The 21941-nt window shown below is 40.4% G+C and overlaps 1 protein-coding gene across 1 annotated transcript in view; it reads left to right on the top strand.

Annotated features, from left to right (window-relative positions):
* Positions 1-21941, top strand: part of KCNQ1 (potassium voltage-gated channel subfamily Q member 1) — a gene marked incomplete at both ends in the record, with an annotated part of 327746 nt that overhangs the window by 20141 nt on the left and 285664 nt on the right. The window lies entirely within an intron of this gene.

Raw genomic sequence — 21941 nt, 5'->3', positions numbered from 1 at the left:
TGAACTGTCAGATGTCCTTCAGTTTTTCTGTTGTGCTGATTTCTAGTGCCTTTGATTGGTTGCACCTCTGTGGTAATAATAGCAAATCAGGCAAAAGGTGTCTAAGACAGAACACTTGGAGCTGGCTGCCATTTCTGAAATGCAGGCTGAATTAATAAGCTTGGCACTCATATTTTTATGGGTGTATTTTATTGTTCTTACATGTGCACTTGATTACCCAGCAGACCTTTAGCTTCCGGCTCTCTCAAGGTGGGAAACCGCAACAGTTATAACCATCAGTGCAATCTGACACACAAACAGTGACCTTGGATGTGTTGGGCTTGCTTCCATGCCTTATTTGGGAACTGCTGGTAAAGAGCCATTCAGATAAAACACCACTTTGAAAGCGGCACCTTAATAACAGGAGCGCGGTGGTTTGGGGAAAACAATGTTATGAATTGCACTTCAAATATTTATGGTTAATGAGTTAATGTTACAAATCTCTTGCAAAAGAAACAAAGGCCATTTACGTCAAGGGTTTCCACGTTGTGTATTTAAACAGTGTTAGGAAGAACTCTTGTGTGTGAACAATAGCATGTGATGATGGGACGAGCTGTTCATCTGGTGTGTGCTCATCTGAGCTGGATTGTTCCTGAGTGCCCTCAGTGTACCTGGGAGAAGTAATGATGCCTGCCGTGCTGTTGTGTGATGCTGCTCCGTGGGACATGAGGGGTTTCTTGGGCTTTTTTTTCCCCCTCTGTAAATATGGTGTGCCCTTAGCTATTTTCGTCTGCAACTAGGAGCCTACTACAGCTGCCAATATTTGGGGGAGTAACCTATGTTTGCTGTCATCTTTCAGCTTGTAACTCTCTTATCAGTGCGTGCTTGAGTCCGTTCTCCTCTGAGTTGTTTTTGGGCAGTGTCGTTGCAGTGGGTTAAGAGAGTAAAAGAAAGCCTTGCTTTGTGATGAATTCTATTGAGCGTTTGATTGTTTCACCTAGAATCACAAGTGCAATGAAGTTGCTTTAGTTTCAGGGATTGAATAAGCAGCGTAATGGGAAAGGCAGAGCTAAAATTAATCAAAAATGAGTTGTTTTTCTGAAAGTTCCATTATTATCCTGGGTACACTTGATTTATTATTTTTTTTTTTTACAGAGATACCGAACAATGAACTGTTCAGGACAACTCCTTGGGCTATATCTGCATTTTTTTTAACCTGTCTTTTAACTGGGCCATGAAAAATGTTTACAGTAGATGCTTTTCCATGCTTGCTTATTGCCTTTGCAGCAGAAAAATAAGATGAAAAAAGTAAGCAGAAAAGACTAGCAAATAGGGGGAAGAAAATAATAATTTTTAACCTTTAACCACTTGATAGAGAGAGGATTTGGATTCTAAAGCATTTCAGAAAATGTCCTGCACTTCTTTGGCAGTATTCTGTCACTGCCACGTGGTGTGGCACCTCAAGATATGACAGAAGGAGTCACCTCAAGTCTATCATTTAGGGCCTGATGATAACTTGGGCTGCTAAAGGTGTGTGTTTGAACATTTGTGACATGACAGTATGGTAGGCTTTGTATTGTGTTCTTCTCCAGAAGAGTTACTTGTAGTTAGGAAATTCCTGATGGAATTTTTTTTAAACCCTACATCTCATCTGATAAGTCTGTCCTGTTTACTCTTTGGATGCTTTTCAAGGCATGTTAGTTACAGCAAATTATGTTGATTCTACTTTCTTCATTCTGAAGTTCAGTGTTTAATTCTGAGTTTTTCACAGTAGTAAAATTTAGAGTTCTCCAAATGCCAGTGGGCTCACTGCAGGCAGGCAGGCAGGCAAAACTGTTTTCATCAATGTGTGCAGGCTAATAAGCTGCTCACAGTATTCCTTCAAACCTCTGATTTGAATGGGGTGACTCTTGTATCTTTCTCCTTGAGTTTTGGGATTCATCACAGCATCCCAGAGATGAAAAAGCAGGTTTTGTCCTTTTGGTAACAAGTAAACAGAGTAAGACTAGTTAGAGACGGATGGGGAAGGTGCTGTCTGTCTATCTTGGTGTGGAAAATTTTTGTTTCTCACTTAAACTGTACTCTGAACTATATCACACCAGGGAAGGAAGTTTGAGGGTCTTCTGGGTCAAAGCCCAGGAAACTTGTGAGTGTTTTTGGTTGGTTTTCTTTAGAAAATATGCTATGAACTTTATATCCTGAAGAGTCAATTTCCAGATGGTTTCAGGCAGATGAATCTTACGATGCAAGGGATTTCCTTTTTCCTGATTGCTCCATTGTTGGCTTCTTGCCTTGTGTCTGTGGCTTGGTGGATGTAACTTTTGAGGGTGAGTTCCTGGTAGTCTAGTGAGGGTCCTGTCAGTTTGCGTCAGTTTGCTATAGCAAATAGAGTAAGGCACTGAAAACAGTGTTGTGAGCTGTGACTTTTTCAACTCTAACTGTTGCGTAAAGAAAAGCCTCTACTGTATTCTTTCGTAGCTGATCTCGGTGTAGCACTTTGCTTTCTCCAGATGTTGGGTACTTTCACCATTTCTCTGTTACCCTTCAGAGAGGCAAAGTATTTTTGCAGTGCCATAGTTCAGCTCTATCAGATGAAACCTGTTTGGTCTTGTATGGGATGAGCAATCTCAAGTCACCTCTAATTTTTTCCTTACTTCCTGGTAGTAAATCTCATCCTTGAACTTCACATCTAAGCAGAGAGACCTAGGAGACTTTACCGGTGGAGACTGAGACAAAGAGAACATAAAAGTACCTCATCCACGCATCTCTGCTGCCTCTAAGTCACGCAGCCCATTGAGTATAAGCCTACATTTTCCTTGTTTGGTCTTCTACTACTAATAGGACTAGTAGAAGCTCTTTTGTTTGCTGCTGATGTTGCATCCAAGTTTCCAACTCAACTCCAGCTGAGCTTTGGTAGCCTGATGTTCAGCCTGATCAGGGTACCTGATGTTTACAGTCTGGCTCCCACCCGAGCAGTGACTGTGCCAGACCCAATCTTACTCTAGGTATGTTCAGGGAGATGTGATGTTAGACCACAAGAGACAAAACTTCAAGAACATTTTGTGATATCAGAGAATATGATCATCCTTCCTCTTGTAAGGGAAATGTGATATAAAAATGCAAGCGTGTGCCTGCACGTGGTTCTGCTGTGGTTACCCTTTCAGTTTTTATGCAGTTCCAGCAGCCAGCTGTCTTTCAATTTGTAAGACTGGAAGGATGTAGCTGAGGAAAGGTAAATTTTGCCTTAGGACGTGAATTCACGGTACTCATCCCTATCTGCTAGTTCATGAAATTTAGACAAGTTGATTGTGACAGAATATGAACTGTAACTTTACAGGTATACAACAATATCCTGTAAAGCTTAATGCAACCATTGGTACAATTGAAGTCCTCAATCCAGCTTTCCATCCAACCTTCAACACACAAAAAACTGAGTCTTAAACTTCATTCTGAGTAGAGATGACAAGGGCTAATTACTCTGTATTGTTTCTGCATGGTGTTATTAAAAGTTGGAGTGCTGTATTTGCTGTATTATCATGCACTGAAATGACTGTCAGTCATACTGTTTTTCTCTCTGAAGTGCACAACCACAGGTTAATCTGCCTTTGTTTTACTTTGGTTTTGGATCAGAGATGGCTTCATTGCTCAATCAGGTAAAATACCTGAATCACCGTTAATGCTTTAGCTTCAGTCTCTTCTCATTCCTCTTCTCCCTAACTATAATTAGAACAAAACAAACCTTCCTGTTGTTTACTTGAAGTAAACACCTTTCATATTCCACACTAACTCTTGAGTTCTTGCGTACTTTACAGGACTTTGAAGATCTTAAAATAATGATAAATAAACAGAAAAGAACAACAAACTAGCTGCTGACCGTCTTAAGATATGAGATACTGGAATGAGTTTATCCCAGTACAGAACGCTCATATGAAGATCTCTCTTCTACAGAGAAGAAAGGGATCTGTTTGTGCCTTCTGCTGTGATGCGACTCCATCTCTGATGGAAGTGGAGAACGCTTTTTGCATACATCAAATCCCGAATCAAACAATGGACTTTGCAGTGCATTTGTGAAGTTGATACACCCATGGTAATTTGGAGGCTGATTTCTTTGACGATTTTCCCCTGCTGCTGTTTATTTGGCACTGCCAGTGTTCTCTCTCAGTTCCTTTCAGAGATAAGCTACGTAACTTTGGGTTAAATCTGAAAGGCCTTCATCTCATCCACTCTATTTATCATTTATTAATGCTTGAAGACCAACATAGATACCAGCTTGTGCTTTCTGCATTCATTCCTTTGAGTGAAATTATCAATGATGCAGATTTCCTTCTATTTAAACATTGATATATCCTAGCTGCTATGACGTGCAGTGGTTAAACAGTTTGCGGTGAAACTACAGCCTGTAATTAATGTTACATTGTGGGAAGTGTCAGGGATGTTTAGGAAAGGAAAATTCAGAGATAAAAATAAGGGTGGGAACCTTTGGTGTGGCCAAAGCTGTTTCAGTCCTTCTGCCCTCATATCCTTCTACCCTGAGAAGACAGGGGAAGGGGATGGCAGAGGTGCAGGAAAACTGGCTTGGGGTGTTTCTGACAGTCATCCCAGTTCTTCAGACTTCCTCATGACACCCCTGAGCAGTGTGGGTGCTCAGTGCCAGAAAGGTTGCTGACAGTCTGGTTGGGATGCTGCTGCCTTTGTCCCTGCTGAACTGGCGAGAAACGTCTCCTGTAACATCAGTGCTTGGCAGTGCTTGCCACTACAATTGGTGAGTGGCTGGGGATGCTAACCTAAATGCAGGTCACACAAGACAAGTGCAGGAGGATGCCCTGCTCACTGGTTTCTTTCTACCTACTGGTGCGCAGAGCTGGCCCAGCCAATGTGTGGAAATTATGGTGTTAAATTCACTGCAAGGAACCAGGTCCTTGGGATCTATCCTCAGCTCTGTATTAGATTTGCGATATGACCTTGTGCAAGTCACTTAATCACTTTGCTGTTCATCTGACTTTGCTAACAAAATGAAGACAAATTGCTGGATAGGTTACTGCAGTGGAAGATTGTATGCACTCAGCAGGTAGACAGCATCCTTTCTCTTTCTTTTCCTTCCCCCCCACCACGTTGTTACCTGATCCAGTAATGCACACTATCCCTGCAAATGTGCAAAGGTTCTTAATGAATAGAGGATAATGAACTACCTTGTGACTGTTAATGGTGGAAACAACATCCTCTTCTGAGTTCCCCAGTGATACCATATCAATAAAATAAGTGATGGTGGTTATAACATTAACAGAAATACTGGACTAAGTAAGTGTGAATTACAGAGTACGAGAACACTGCTTGATAGAACAAATTCCCAGCTACAAAACACCGTTTTTCAACATAGTCACCATCCTTTTTTGTCAGGGAGGAAGAAGAGCCTGCATGTCACCCCATAAACAAAATCTGCATGGTCATGCAGGACATGGCTTGTCTTTTCATGTTGCTGTCACCACGGCTGAAATGCATCACCACTGCTTTGCTGTGCTCACGTCCACTGGCTGGTCTCCAGAAGCATCTAGGAAGCATCAATGAACGTCAGTAGGTGACCAGAGGAATTTGATTAACACCTCTTTGCTTTATTGGACGTCATGTTAGATGCCTTTTTGTCGGGCTGCCCCTCTGCTGCCATCTGTCACACAACAACCACATGTCATGGAATTTTGGTGGGAAGGTTCAGCCTCTACTGCCGTACCACCAACATCCACCTCTGACATTGTGGGCCAACATTGAAAAACAGGAGGCATTGCTTTTGGAGCAGCCCTCATAGATAACGAACCAAATGATACAGCAGCATCTTTATACTGTGGTCACATTTTGAAAAACTGGAAAAAATCCACTTCTTTTCTTTTTTTTTTTTTTTTTTTTTTTTAAACAGCAATTGCTCTAATCAGCAAAACTGCTTGGGGTCAGATATGCCAGATATGACAATGGAGTAAGGCCAGATTGTGATTAATGAAATGAGATTTCTGAAGGAGTAAATTTAAGGCAGGCATTTTTATGAGTGACCTGAAACTTCAGTTTCAAAGTGCAGTAATTTTTAACCAGAATAGATTGCTGTTGATTATGTGGCTTCTAGTTTGATCTTCTGGTGGAAAAAAATAATTTCAGTGTTTCTTAAGAGGACTTTGACACAATATTGCATGTAATTACATGCAATGAAATACGTGTACTACCCTCTTTCTTACCCAATGCTGTTGGTAACTGTCTAAAATAGTTTTTACAATGGTTTGATGCTTTTTAGTCATGGAGGAAGAAGTAAATGTTCAGTGGCTGCTGTAGGGCAAGATCAGGATTTCTATTGCAAAATATTTCAGTGAAAAAGATGTTCAATCTCAAATAAAATTATTTTAGTTTTTTTTTGTTTTGTTTTTGAAATGTGAAATTTCCACTTTTATGAAAAGAAGGCAAAAAGGGGGTAGGAGGAGAGGCTCTTTTCTTATTATTAATTTTCTTTTATTGCTTAATCCAGAAAGAAGGACAATGCATAGAAATTTTAAGTTTAAGGGATAGATGTCTCTTTAAGCAATCACAATTTTTGCCTACACTTGGTTTTACATGCTCATTTCTGTTCTTAAATAAAATATTTTCCTCATTTTAATAAAACAAGGGTACTTCTCAAATGCACAGGTGCTGGTAAATCAAGGTGAAGTTGGGACTTCAGCTTTGCTTTTGCTGAGCACAGAAAACTTGTGCTCTTGTCCTGCCACAGCTGTTCTTCAAAAACTTGCTGCTGCTGCTGTGGGGCCATCTGCTGGAGTCTTCCTTCAGTAGTCTCATTTCTTCCAGACCTGTGTTACCCCAAGCAGGTTTTTGTTTGTTCACTGAACCTTTTCTTCCCCTTTTCCTTTCAGGAATGCTGAGTTCTGACAATCCATCCTCGAGGCATTACTGTGCTCCCTTCTTTTAGTCATGATGGGGGTACAGCAAGTTTTTTCAGACAACTTGACGTTATTAGAGCAGTCAGTCTCAAATGTATCTTCTCAAGTATGTTATTTTTATCGGTTACAGAGGAGCCTGTTTCAGGAAGTATTATGGGAATTATAATGTTATTTTAACTCATGCTTAAGTGGCATAGATGAACGAGAAGCATGTTTCTGTGCCAACCTGAGCAAGGCACAAAAACTTTGTGGATCACCTTTAAAAGGTCAGTCTCACTGTTCAGAATAATTGCTCAGATGCTTGGCGGGTTTTTCTTTGTTAAGGGGTATTGCTGAGGGAGTTCATGACTTCACAAATGATTTGCTCGTGTACCCTACTCTGATTTGTGCAGGGTTAGGTTTTTACAAATTCAAATGAAGTCTCATTTTGGCCAGAAAATACTGAAAATAATGTGTTTTTGTTATGAAATACAATTTTCCCATGCATTTGTGTTTGAGATGAGATGTCACTACTCAGAGGGTGGTGAGGCACTGGAACAGGTTGCCCAAGGAGGCTGTGGATGCCCCTTCCCTGGAGGCATTCAAGGCCAGGCTGGATGTGGCTCTGGGCAGCCTGGTCTGGTGTGCTGTGTGCGACCCTGCACATAGCAGGGGGTTGGGAACTGGATGGTCATTGTGGTCCTTTTCAACACAGGCCATTCTATGATTCTATGACATGTGGAATTGCCCCCTCCTCCCCAGTTAAGAACTGAGATGATAAGAATTCGTTAGGTTTCACGATAGCATAATTTTCTGTTGGCATTTGTTGAGTATTGGAAAGCCTATAAAAGGAAATCTGCAAATGTGAGGTTGATAAATCATCTGTCTTCGTATTCTTTATTTTATTTTTGGATTATCTGTTATAGGTGAGTCCTCTGCTCTTAAAAGTGATAGTTTTGTGGTGAAGACGCCTTCAGCACAACAAATTTGGAGTTTTATTTCTTAACTTCTGTGGGCCGTTGAGCAGCAGGTGGTTAAAATCTGTCACTGTCTACAGTATTATCTGTGAAATGTCTAAAAAATCATAGTATCTCTGAAGAAACATAAAAATATAAGGGCTTGAGCTGGTATTTAGTTACTTATGTTCAGTGTGATCACAGGCTGCCAGGAGTAGCAATCTGTCCAAACAATTTCTTGAGGAGGGGAAAAAGGAGAGCACATAAGGTGAAACAGAACACTTTTAGTCTTTTTTTTTTTTTTTCTTTAATTAAGCATATCCTGTAGGCTGGTCAAGAAATTAATTCTGCTTCATCAGGTTATGAAACAAACGTTAAGTGCTATGCGCGTTAAAGATATTTTGTTATTTTCCCAAATCTGCTGCCAAAGATTTTCCAAGCAGAACAATGCTTTTGTTTGTACTGACGAAGGTGACACTATGTTAAAAAAAAAAAAGCCACCAGCATTCTCCAATGGCACAGGTGCCATTTCAATAATGTCCCTAACCTAATGATGTCCTTCAGATTGAAATTGTACTGCTTAGTTTTATCCAAATGCTGTTTGGCATTACTGGTTTTCTAAACCTTCTGAAGTGCTTAACGTCTTTTAAAACAGTAATGATTACTGTAAGTTGAGTTTTGTCATTAATGCATGATAAGAACAACCCAACTGTCTCCAGTGGTCCAACTGTCTCCACAACTGCTGTTGTGGACTGCAATGAATTCCTGGTCTGATCTGAAGTTCTGAGCTCTGCATGACTTAGCCTCTTCTTTAAGGAAAAGTCAGTAGATATAGAATTGTCAAAAGCAGTTAGGATCTATAACTGTTACCGATACATGTTAAAAAGTGCTTAGGGCTCCAAGTTGTAAATCTATTTAAAAGAAATGCAGCTTAGCTTCTGGTGGTAAATATAGTACGGAAATCTGATCCTCATGCTGAATAACTCTGGATTCCTTGATGCACGTGAACTGTAATGATTTAATCGTGATGCACTTACAGGAGTGCCTTCAAAACGTCAGGCTGATTTTAATAGTTTTCATTGTAACCATGCAGGCCTTCATTTGTTGAAAATCAAAGCAAGAAGCAAAGTGTTATGGACAGATGATTCTATGGTACAGTGTTTATCTCATCAGCTTTCATCTCCCTCGACCCCCAGTGTTATGACTGCCACAATCTATAGGATAGATTTCTAAACAATAAATTCCCATGACTGAAAATTAAGCAGGTGAAATGAATAAATGGATGGAAAGTGAATGGCTGCCAGGGAGTGCGTTGTTGAGCATTATGATTGGCAACCTTGTCAGCTGTTGATACACGTAGAAGGATGTGGATTGACTGCAGTATCACATAGATGGGTGTATTTGACCCAGCAGTTCCATGGTGTTTTGGCTGCTGCTGCAGTTTTGTTAATATTTAAAATATCTAGTAGTTTAGGGCCAAGAATAGCATCTTAAAGCATAGTTTTGGCATGAGGTCAGATGTTATTCAAGTGGATGTTCTTAATATGCTGTCAGATCATATCAAAGCATTTTACTGACACTTTCTAAACATATGTATGAAATGGCAGCTTAAACTCAAGGGCACTGAACTGTGACAGAAAATCAGCATTTTATGTTTCCTGGTAGTTTGGCCATGGAATTGTGACTTTCTGGAGTGACAGCCTGTCAAGGTTTGCATCTCTTAAAGGCTTTTGCCCGCATGTAACTTTACAAATTTTTACAAATTACAAATCTATTTTGTAAATTTTTTTGTAATTTTAAATCTATTACAAATCTATTTTTCTGATTATTAATTGTTGAAGAATAACTAAACACTTAATTACATATATTCATGCTTTAAAAATAAAAAAGCAGCAACAACAAAGAAATTCAGCAACACAGGAACTGCAACAATATGCAGTTTGACTTCGCATTGTATTCTCAGAGTATTGATGAAATTTAAATGAAGTAAAATTAGTTTTAGTCCTGAATTTGAATAACTCAATATTTTTGGCATTTTAATTTTGCAGACGTACTTCAGCTTTTCCTCCATTCAACTGAACTAAGTTCTTAAAGTATATATTTGGCATTTCACTTACTATTTCGATTATGATGTCAAATTATTACCCTTTTTTTTGCCTTTCTGACTTCTATCACTATTTTCAAAAATGTATTCTTTGCTGTTAGCAAGCACTTGCTCTCTGTGTGCTTTGTAAGTTCTTTGGTTTTATGAGCTGTACATTTAATGTTCATGGTAACACTGAAATAGTAGACTACATGGTGTAATGTCTCCCATGTGCTGCATCCTCGTCCTCAAACAGTCTTGTAGTATATCAGAAGCATGTGAAATATTGAGAGATCTTAATATTCTCAACTAAATTTCATAGCACAGTTCTCATCTGCTGCTTCCCCAAAGTTTTGAACTGGATTCTGTCTTACGTGAAGCCCTTAGCAAGCTCTTACATGCTTAACTTTCATTTGAAATAAGATGAATCTAACTATATGTTATATAGAAGCATCAACTGATAGCCTTAACGTGATGCAGCTTTGGAACAATTCTTTTCAAGCTCAGGGGAAGAGGATAGCACAACAAACTTCAGAGGGAGTTTCAATCCAAGGATGCTTTTCTTCGAGCATTTGTGGTATTCACCTGGCAGAAACTTGATGATATTCCAACATTGCAGCCATTGTTTCCAAAGCACTGAAGCCAATATTCAGCTCTGTACACTTTTCTTTTGATATTACTTTTTCTCAGGGGAAGAGGATTTGGATGTTAGTTACACTGCTTTCTTCTACTACCCTGTTAGAACTTGGTCTTTTTTTTCTTTCCCCAAATTGGTACTTTGGTGGGTATGGCTAGGAAGGCAGAGAAGCTCTAAGCCCCATGAATCTTCCATTTAATGCCTGAGAGTTTGCCTCATTTTTTTCCACTTCTATCTATAAAGACCCTATTTTATGTTATCAACTTGCTAAAAAAGAAAAGGCAATACTGAATTCTCTGAAAGCACCTGTCAGCTGCAGATATAAGTAATTAAAGGAGAGGGTCATAATTAAAATGGCTTTGAGAGTACTTATCCCAGCTTCAAATCTTTCTCACGGTCTTCATCTTACCTGCTGGCACTGATGGTAGCCTCTTTCAGATGCTGTTGTATCAGGAGAAAGGAGCGTGGATGGCATTTGGGAGGTTGGGTGGGGTAGGCCAGAGTTGCTCAGGCCTGACACTGCTTTGGTAGTGATGGGAATGGATCGGAGTCAGTATCCAGGTCAGTAGCACGGAGTATGATTATTTCTTCCCCATTTGTATACTTAAATCTGGGTATATTTATATTAGAAATGTCAATGTTGACTTCCCGGCACAGAGGATTTTCATTGAACTGATGACGTAGTTGTTTCCTTGTAGAACATGTAAGGATTAAGCCCTGATTTGTGTTCCTGAAAGTTTTTGTGCACCCATAGATCAGCTGTACAACACTGGGGTGCTGTCTGCCTCCTAAATCGTGGGGATGTTGTTTCATTTCTTCTGCCTTGTTTTTCTCTTCTGGGGGTAGGACACCATTCTTACTTGGCTAGAAGCTGCTTTCTAAATAAGCTCTAATTCTGAGCTGAGAAGCTGACCCAGCTTCTGTTTTTCTGCAGTATTATACTCTTAGACCATCACAACAACATTAACAACAAAAAGAATAACAAAAAGGAGCTGTGTAGCCATACTTGCCCACTGCAATTTCGTGGAGACTTACAGCTCTTTACCAAATTTATAGCTGTCTTTTGTTTTCTAAGAACACATCTTGCTTATTGCAGCATCCGTTCTTCAGCATGCAAATCAGATGCATATATTTTAGGAGGCACAGTACAGTGTCCTTTTAAGTGGGAAAGTGATTTGTAGTATAGCTGTTGTGAAAGTAATTAAGAAATGAGAAGAGAAGCTGCAATAAGAGCAGCTTTTTTTTTGGTAAATTTCAATGAGATTCTATTTAGGAAACTTACTGATAGGGTTGGTAACAGCAAAGCAATGGCTTATGTCTGGTAGTTTTTCAAAAGCTGGGTTTTGCACAAAAGTAGAGAGTTTTTTTGCATCCTTCTATTTGTATTTGGATATTATGTTATTTAACATGCTGCCTTGATTCTGCTTTTATGCTTTTCATGTAAAGGTCTAGAGAGCCCTCGTTGACTGTATAAAACTCCACCTTGAAAACAAGTTTTGCTGGTACTGTAGCACTCAGTTTTCAGAACACGCCTCTCCTATCTTCCACCCTCCTTTCATACTAAAATGAAAACTTATTCAGAATGGGATGATAATTAAAGGAAAGTTCTGTGTTGCAGTAAGAACAAAATGTTTGCTTTCAGCTGTGGTGTGCAACTTATCTATTGTCCTAAGTCTGTGCTTACAACTCATGTTTGTTCATGCCCAGGTCTGCTTATTGTGTAAAATAAGGCAGATGCCTGGCTCCCACCTTGGCTGCAGCACTTTGTAAGCAAAATGGGTAGTTGAGCCTCAAATACAAATTTGCTCTGCCTGCGCTCTACTCTGGGAACACCCAAGAGTATAGAGTGGTTTCCCTCAGAGAAACTTTGCAGCATTCTCTCCTGGCACCGTGCTTCTGGGGTGACTTGGAGTGTTCGTTGGCCTCAGAGCCAAGCGTACCTGCTGCACATGCTTTGCTTGCGCTTGTGGCTGTTAACTCTGCACGGCCATTTGCAGTGATGGTTTACCAACTGTTCTGCTGGCACTGACACCAGAATACTTGGCTTTTCAGATGTATAGCAGGTCATGCTTCTATGATTCTATGATGCTTCAGCTCCTCTTTGGCTGGAATGCATGCTTAAAGCCAAACATAGGTGGAATTAGGTGTTCACCGTGAAATGGGCAGTGTTAGAGCTGCAAGTAAAACACAGCAGATGAACTCTTTTGGGATACATTTCAGGGTCTTGCTTTGAATGATGGGCTGCTACAGGACGTGGGTAAACCTGGTTGTGTAGAGGATGAGAACAGCATGCCAACTCTATTTCCTAAAGGTGTTTTCCTTGCTCTTTCGGTCAGTGAGAGTTATTCCAAGCAAAAATGCTGTGAAAATCAGATTTTTTGTTGTTGTTCCGTACCATTTTGTCAAGCCATAAGAATAACAAAATATTTCCCTGTTTTACACTATCCTCGCTTGCACTTTTCTAGACTTCAAGTGAGAGCACTAGCACATGTTTTTATCTTGCCAAGTCTAATGTGCCTGTGAAAACAATTGCAAAAATGCTTTAGGTTTTTAGTACTGGTTGACCTCTTTTCCCAACTGGGAATGTGCACTTGTTCCTTCAGTAGCTTTTGTTGCTTTTTTTTTTGCAATCAGGCATATTGGAAGCTTGTAACAAACTGAGGAGTGCTGGTGCAGCTTTTGCAGTCTGGTGGTTAATAGCTCAAGTCATGTGCTTATATTTTTTCCAGCTTCTTACACCGCACCTATCGTCTTTTTCCTGTTCAGCCGTGCCTGTTCTCAGAGGAACCAATACCCTGCTGCAGGATGCAATAACATGGCTTTTGTGGGCAGTTAACCTTTCCTCTTGAAGCACCTTGACATCTGGTTTGCATTTCTACTGCAATCATACCCTTTGCCAAGGCCTTTCCTGCAATAATTCTGGTGCTGTGTCCTAAATGACTTTTGATTCATTGTGTCCTTTGTGCTTTGGTATGCTGCCTGTAATTTAAATTATTTTTACAGACTCTAATCTCCCATAAGGGCCAAGTAAGTGTGATAGAAACCTTCTTATTAGCTGTATAGCTAACTTGTTTTTATTAGTATTAGACTACCATGTATTGTATATTATTTGCCTTGTACAACAAAACTACTTTTCTATGCCAGAGCTAGAAGATAGTATTTCTGTGACAAGAAGTCAAGGAGATGGTTAAAAATTATGCCATTGTTTCCTTCAGGAAGCACCAACTGTACTTTGCCTTACAGTTGGAACAAATATGTATTAACAGGAAACTCCATCTGATAGCCCTAAGGTAATGCAAACAAAGTATTCACACTTTGTTTATCTGTTTGAGGTTTTCTGATGGCAAGTGACAGCTGAGAATAGTGATCTGTCTGCTGGCTTGACCTATGTAGGACATAAGGGAGGAAGTGTTCATTGGACAGGAAACTGTTGTATCTAGTTCCTGAAGAGAATCATTCTTCTCTGCAGCGGTACAAGTATACTTTCCTCTGCAATGCAACCTCATGTTGTAGAGAGCCTGGAAGATGGGAAGGGGCTGTACCCCTCCTTCCTTCCCCTGCCTCAAGAACAAAGCCAAAAAAGATAAGACAACTCCTTAAAGAAACTCCACGAAAGGAATCTGCGGGGCCAGAGGTTTAAGTCTCTGGCTTTTTGAGTTGGTGGCTTGTTTGTTTGTTTGTTTTGTTATTAGGACTAAGGTACTTGTTTTCTTGCAGATTTTTTTCCATCTTTGGCTACTTTTCGTGTAGGTTGCTGGTCTCTTCTCATTCTGTGCTGCGGTGATTTTTTGTTTTAATATTTCCCTATTTTGTGGACATAGAGCGAAATTAAAATGTATGTATGATTCTCTCCTAGGCAAGTTAGCTGAACTAGGCAGCACAGCTAATGCAGTAGCTAAGCAAATTTCTTTCAAGAATTAGAAGGTTCACAGCCATATTTCAAGAGAGAAAAGTATATTTGAAATCATTATTAAAAGTCACCTGAAAGTTTGGAGAGGGATGAATTAAGAACTTAATTTTAATCACACACCTTCACCAGGCTGCTTTGTTTTTAGAAATAAGCACTTTTTTTTTTATTATTATTTTAATGGAGGACCTCTGATGCCTGGTGCTTGTGTAACTGAATCCTTATTGGCCTTCCATAGTATACTGTGCTGTGCTCTTATGGCTTAGAGCCCTTAAAGAATCAGTCTTTTCAGACTTGCTTAAGAGTGCAGCCTAAAGATCCTGAATGCATTGATTTTATGCATGTGAATTTCATTAAGGATGAAAGTTTTCTCTGCACTGTGAAATCCTGATTATTTTGTTTAAGGCAGCCTTATCTGATTACCTCACGTTTGAAAGCATCGAGTTGAGATTTGTACTTGACTTCATACCTTGATGATGATCCCATAAAGTAAATTTCCATCTTGCATTAGCTTTCTGCCAGTGCTATTTGTGATCTAGAATTCTTTCCTCTCTGCTATCATCTGTTCTGTATTTGACAAATTCTGCCTGTTCCCTTTCTAACTTCTACTATATTAGAATTCTTGTCCTCAAGCAATCTCAAAATTGAGTGAAAGAGCAAGAAAGGCCTTGTGCCTAGCCACAGTGACTTGATACAGATCAGTATGAATTTTTGCCTAATTGTAACATGGAGATGACTACACAGTAATGCATGAGGTGGTTAGGGATTTGTGTTAACTTGTAGTAATACAAGCCCTTCCAGGCAAAAACAAACAAACAAACCTTCGAGAAGATAAAGGGAGTAACCGTTTTTCTGACCTAGAATGGAGCAGAACTAATGGCAATGAGTGAACCTCTGTCTTTGGTGTAGAAGCTGATGATTGAGAGTCAGGTGCTGTGGTACAGGAGCCTGGTACTCCAAGCGGTTCTTGAAGGAATATTCAGTTCTTTGTGCTGAAAGGAATAGTGAGAGAGAGAGAGAGATTGAGAGGTTCACTGCAACACTGCTAAGCTTCAGGGTGCTCACCAGGAATGAAGGGCAATCTGAACCCAAGAGGGCTGGCAGCATGATGAACACAATGGCAGGTTAGTCTGTGTGCTGTCTCTTCTTTTGTCCTCTCACAGTGTAGGAGATATTTTAGGAAATCTAACATCTCCATGATAGTGTGAAACATTTCTAGCCCAGATTTCAAAGGGTAATTTTCCAGTTTTCTTCTGTATATTGTTTTTCTACAAGTATATGTCTTATCTGAAGTTGTGCATCTAAATCTTTACTGCAGTAACACTTTTCAAGCTGCATGAAAATCTCCTTCTGACACCATTTGTGTTCACAGTCTAAAAAACTAATTGTCTATGTAAGCCTCAAAAGAATCAAGAAGAAGAGTTAGGCAGAGTGCTACCAAAGACATAGATGAGATAACCTAAAACCAGGCACTGACTTCCTGATTAAAAAGAAGCACAAATACTGCAGTTACAATCTAAAACAATATTTCCTGTACGTAGAGAGACTGATAGTTGGTTGCCCTCAAAACTTGATAGCTGTAACATTTAAAAATTGTTAGAAATGAGAGAGCAGACTTGAGTCAGCCTCTGTGCCCTGCTGAACAGGGGAAATGCTGATCCCCTTTCTGAAGGGGTAGAGCTCAAGTTGGAGTTGTAGCATCTTAGATTTTCAATCTCTGTTCTTATCCATTAAATGTTCTTGAGATTTCAGCTTAGATTAGGCTCTACCAACAAGTTTTTCCCTTTTCATAGGAAGACCCCCACTGAGAGTATGCACAAAACACTGCAAGAGGAAAAACTTGCCCACATTTAAATACTTGTTTTGATGATGATGTTTGTGTGTGTGTGAGGCTATTAGTCTGGTAAGTACTTCTAGCTTGTCTCATGGACCTTATTTTCAAATGTTCCATGTTGTATATCCCTGGACATATTTTGTAAGGCTTTATCAGTCCTCCTACACGTGACATTTACAAAATGAGCATTGCTCCCTCGCACTAACTGGTTAACTGTTCCACTGAACCTCCTGCACGTTATATCAAACCACAGAAAGGGCACAGTAATGTTCTAAACCCAGATAAATCTGGGGAAAAATGAAACAACTAAAGGCAGGGAACCACAAACTACTGAAAAATAGTCTGGATCTGTTCTAAAAGTTGATGTGCGTCCTGGAATAGTCAAAAATAATTCCACCCTGATCTCTTGATACATTTTGCATGTATTTTCTGTATGTTTCTAAAAACAGTGCATACTAGCTGCTTGTGTTTACTTATCAGCTGTGTGATTCTTCTGTGTAAATGTTCTGCACAAAAGCTGATCCATGCTCAGCTACCTACATAGCCTCTTTCACGTAATTGTCTGTATACCTGTGTCTGTGTTTTTCTGCTGAGTGATTAGCTCTCTGACACACACTGCAAAAGCTCCTGGCTATGGCTCTGCGAGTACGCAGTGTTAGTAAAAGCAGAGTTAAAAAGACAGCCGTGGAATCTGCTAGGCTGCTATTTGCTGCTATTTGTCCTAGGATAGCAGTGCTGGCTGCTTGAGGAGGAACGACTTGCCTTGTAATTCAGTGGAAATGGAGTCCCCAAAAGAAACCATCTGCTGCCTTGTGTCAGTGTCTGCACTGTGTAAATAGTGGTTTTGTAGGCATGTGAAGAAGTATGAATTCCTGGGGTTAGTGTAAATGTAGCACTGCTAGATATAAGTTAACCACAAAGTAAGTATTTTGAGGGCACCAAGTGATGCAGTAGCTGTGGTGCAGGCAGATGCTGCTTGGTAACCCGGGACTGGCCTGTGAGTGACTTCACAGCTATCGCCTCATCTGCAAGGACTGCTTGGCCCTGCAATCTGAGAGAGAGATCAGAGCTGATGGAAAAACCGAACCCCTCATCACTCTGCTTCCTCTCTTGGAGATGAGGGTAAACGAGCAGTGGGTTGTGGGAGATGAAAGGTCTGTACTTTCTCAGGCTAAGCACATGTATGCAGGGCTTTCTGCTGTTTGTGAAGCCTGTTTTGTACCATAGCTCTGGAACAGCCGCACTCTGCAGGCACGTGGCCAGCTTGTAACTGAGCACAGAGAAACCTGGGCTGAGGCCTGGAACATGTGGTGCCTGCGTGGATGAGAGGCATGATCTGCTGCTGCTGATGGAAGTGGTTACAGGTGTCAGGCCTCAGCCACAGGTGTGTGAAGAGCTCTGTGGTAGTGGGAATGCTCACCTACTGTTGGCTTGTTTGGCATCAGCAGCTTAATGCAGGTGGCAGCAAAAATCTCTGTTCTGCATCTTCACAGTGCTACACTCTTCCTGATGCTTTGTTCTCCTGGTTCTGTAGCAGAAAAGAAAGTTACTTTCACTGACACTGGAAAAGCCTAAGAGGTGGTATTGGAAGAGGACATGAAAGATGGCAGGCTATAGCAGGAGGGCACAGCTGTGGGAATGGCAGAACCCCAATTTATGGAGAGGAAGAGGGAAAGTGTACGGCCGTGTGCTGAATCCTAGCATGCGTACGTGAGGTCTGAAATTATACAGTACAAAGAACCTCTATTCTCTTATTTCATAAAACATTACAGGCTTTATAATTCTCTTATTTAATCTGTGTATGCATGTATGCATCCATAAAAACAATATTGCGCTCAGTAAAGAATAATGTTCTTGTTTACTATTGTGATGAGAACTTGCAGGTGTGTCAATTGCAGCAGGAAGTTGTTAGTGAAACCTCAGAAGTTCCTTATTTTTTTTATATTTGTTTGTTTTAATGGCACTTGCTTTGTTTTCCTGTGTTATAAATCATAGCCCCAAAGTTTGTGAAGTCATCACTTACTCTGCAGCCCATTTCCTCTTCACTGGTGTTTCCTTCAGGTCTTGCAAATGTGTAGAGAGGAGGCCTGAAAATGTAGACCTAAATTCTCCTATCTAAGTCTTATTTATTAGATAAGAATAGACTGAAACTGCAATCCTATTACAGCATTCTTTCTATATCAAATCTAAAGTGAGGTGATGAGAATGGGATGTCCACTGATAGCTTTGGCCATCAGAAAAAGTTCTTTATATTAAAAAAAAAAAATAAAGCAACCTGTTCATTTAAGTACTGCTGAACATACCAGTTATTGGAGTTACACAGAAATAGTAAAATCATGTCAGAAGTGACAATTAGTTCTTCCTTTGCATGTGAAGTGTAGCACCTACCCTGAGTGCAGAGCTAATCCACTGGATTTGTAGAGATTAGGTTCCTGACTTTTTTGAAACTGGGATTTGAGCCTGTGCAGTGCCATATGGATGATAAATCTATTGTTACAACCACAGAACGCAATTTAGGATGGTGCTAAATACGCTGGCTGTGATCCAGCAATGCAGTTATGGGTGTATTTTACTTCAGAAGTGCTGTGGAATCCCATTGACTGGAATTTGGCAAGGAGTGGGAGCTCTGCAGACTGCCTGGTGGTGTGACAAAAGGCTGTCTGCTATCCCCAGGAACTTGGAACACGAATACATCTCTGGGGTGTCATATCATTTATAAGGGAAAAAAAAAATGAGGCCATTGGGGGAAAAAAAAAAAGTAGTATATCTGTAGAATAATTCAGGAGACTTTCTGAAAACTAGTTCTCCGAAATAGTGAATATACTGGTTTTGATTAGAGAGAGAGGTTTTGTTAATCCCCTTCTTCCAGATGTTATCTTTTTCTTTCTTAAGGAATCTTTAGGTTTAAGGAATGCTCAGCAGCTGCTTTTTCTTCTATACTAAATGATGATTAATTTTTGGATACATTTCTGCAGAGGAGGACTGGTTTACTACTACACTTGGCTGTCTTTTTGCTGAGCCTTTGCAGCCTCATTTTTGACAAGGTGTTGGTATTTGCTTCTTAAAGATGATGAGAATTAAGATATTACTGATTCATACAGTGTGCTGCTGGACAAAATACCAAAACACAGTGATGGAAGTACCTAATGCATGAGAAAACAGCTATGCCTGTACGTCTGCCCGTGGAATCTCCCTTGATGTAAGGTCTGTGCTTGTCTGATAGGCCTTACTCCAGCAGTGGTCCATATGTAGCAAATGATGTGGTCCTGCTGAGCACAAATTATATGGCTGCTTGCGTCTTGGCTCAGAAACTTGGATTTGTACAACTGGTTGCTGAACTTATTGGCATCTTTTGTCAAGACTGCAGTAAATTATGGTGCTTGTGCTCAGACTTTGTTTTTCCCCCTGAGTTCTGAGGCGATGTTCCAATTTTCCCATTATGAGTGGCATGGTTTTATTTGCCCTCCAGTTGTCATTCACCATGTTACTTCCATTAGTGCAGCAGTGTATAGTTTGCATTTGGAAATGCCCTTTTTGTGAGAGAAAGAAGAACAGTATTACATTTTCATCTGGCAGTCCCTACTACTCTGTCAGTGCTATAGTGATGCACTTGCTGTGTGAGAGGCTGCAGGTGTGCCCCGAGCAACTTCCAGAGAACAATCTCAAGAATAACTTTATTTATTGCTTGGCTTACTTTCCACACTTAAGCTCAACAGCCATTTTTCTGTATCATGTGTCTGCTTTTAACAACAGAAGAGCTTGCATGTGATGATTACACCTGCAGTCTCTAGCATTCACTTAGCTGATTAGAAGAAGTTGTGTATGCAGGTTGTACCTTATGGCTGACTTTTGTGCAGGCTCCAAAGTACGAATCCTCTGGTCCATTGAAATCTGCATCAGAACAAAGAGAGAAGCTGGTGATGCAGGTTGTCATTTTCATTTCTGTTTGAATGCTTGATGTTCTGTGAGAGAGTGGATGGGAGATGACGTGGTTCTTGGGTTCATTACACAAGGTGGAAATTCTTGTAAATCTACAAAATTATCTAACGTTGTTAGACTAGTCAGGCCCAATGTTGAGTATCAAATTACTTGTTGGTATAAAAACAACTAACTGGTGACAGAGAATATGCTGATCGTGTCTTTTCTGTCTTTAATGTTGTTGTCTTTAGGTCAATTGCATGTTGGGAATGGTCTCAGAAGCAGAATAGTTATGCCGGTGTTAGCAGCTTAGCTGTGGACACAGCTGTTTCAGTGAGACTTGGCAACGACTTCTCTAATGCCAATGAGGCAATATCTGTCTGCAGATCTCTGATGTGGGATGCTGTGTATTTGTGGGTATGAAGGTCTGTTCTGCTGTCAGCTGGGAAACAGCACAATGTGTTTCCCCTGTTTTTCTGGAAAGCAGATAATGAGATTGAATCATGCTCTTGTGAAATGAAACTCCTTGAAAGTGGATGGCGTGCTGACTGGCACCTGATGGAGTTCTTATGTCAGCATTCACTTCCTTTAACAGAAACGAGTTTTGGTGAACAATTCGCCCTTTAGTTTCTCGTCAGCTAGGCACACAGGCTTTTTACCTTTGATCCTGGTTAGCTTCTCTTGAGGCTTGGTTAAGTACAAAAATGATAGTCTTGGCTTTGGTGCCCTCTTGTGGTGTAATGCATTGGCCTGGCTGCCGTTTTACAAGGGAATTAATAAGTATACAAAGTATTGTTGCAGCTCAAAGTGTCTTCGGGTAGCTTACACCAAACCGAGTGACTCTTTTATTTGCTTCGAATGAGCACTTCTGTGTATGGCAGGTTTCTTTAGCTACCTCTGTGTAACTGAAAGTACTTCTGTCCACAATCCAGTGACTAAGGACCTATTATAGGTAGAAGGTCTGGACACATGGGCAAAATGTGTTATATTTCAAGTTGCTGGTTTACCTTGTGTTCTCCTGCCTCACCGGTACAGCTGCTTCTACTTAAGAGGATCCGAAGTTAGATACAAGAAGGCTTTAGAAATAAGTCAGACTCCTAAGTATTTGTGATTTGTCTGTGTAAAAGTATAGTCTTCTGTACTTACGTATATATTTTTATCCTATTAACATCCAATCAGTATCATCACTTAATAATTTCATTTTTTTTATGCCCGATTGTCTACTATTGCAACTTCTTAAGAATTTTGTAATATGTTCACAACATCCTCTGTGTGCATGCATTGGATTTGCACGCATGAACTGTGCTTTAAAGCAGACACTGGGAAATCAAGCTTATAACATCAGTCACATCATAATGGCAACACATGTTTGTTTGCTTGAGTGTTCAGCATTTCAAAAGGTTCACCTGATTTGAGATCTGGAAGAAACCTATGCTTGCACGTAGTGGACAGCATCCAGTTTGGGTCTTAAATGTTATGCTTACCAGATAAGTCAAGCAGCATCTCAGGGAGTGGTGGGCATCACTGAAGCTGCTTAGGGAAGGGTCTGAAGGCAGAGGGTGCAGAGCTGGGCAGCTGCAAGGAGCAAGCACACAGCCTTACTTCCTAGCTGGAGCACAGGGCTTCTTGGGGCTGAGTCTGCTGCAGATCCCTGGTCATGCTTTAGCAACCAGAACCTGCCCTGAAGGACTCACTTGGACAGGGGAACAAACCTTTCTGTTCCTTCCCTCTCCCTCT

The sequence above is a fragment of the Tetrao urogallus genome, assembly GCF_951394365.1.
Source record: "Tetrao urogallus genome assembly, chromosome: 6".
Taxonomy (NCBI): domain Eukaryota; kingdom Metazoa; phylum Chordata; class Aves; order Galliformes; family Phasianidae; genus Tetrao; species Tetrao urogallus.
Note: the sequence above shows the minus strand (reverse complement) of the source record. Positions and strands in the feature narration are given on the sequence as shown.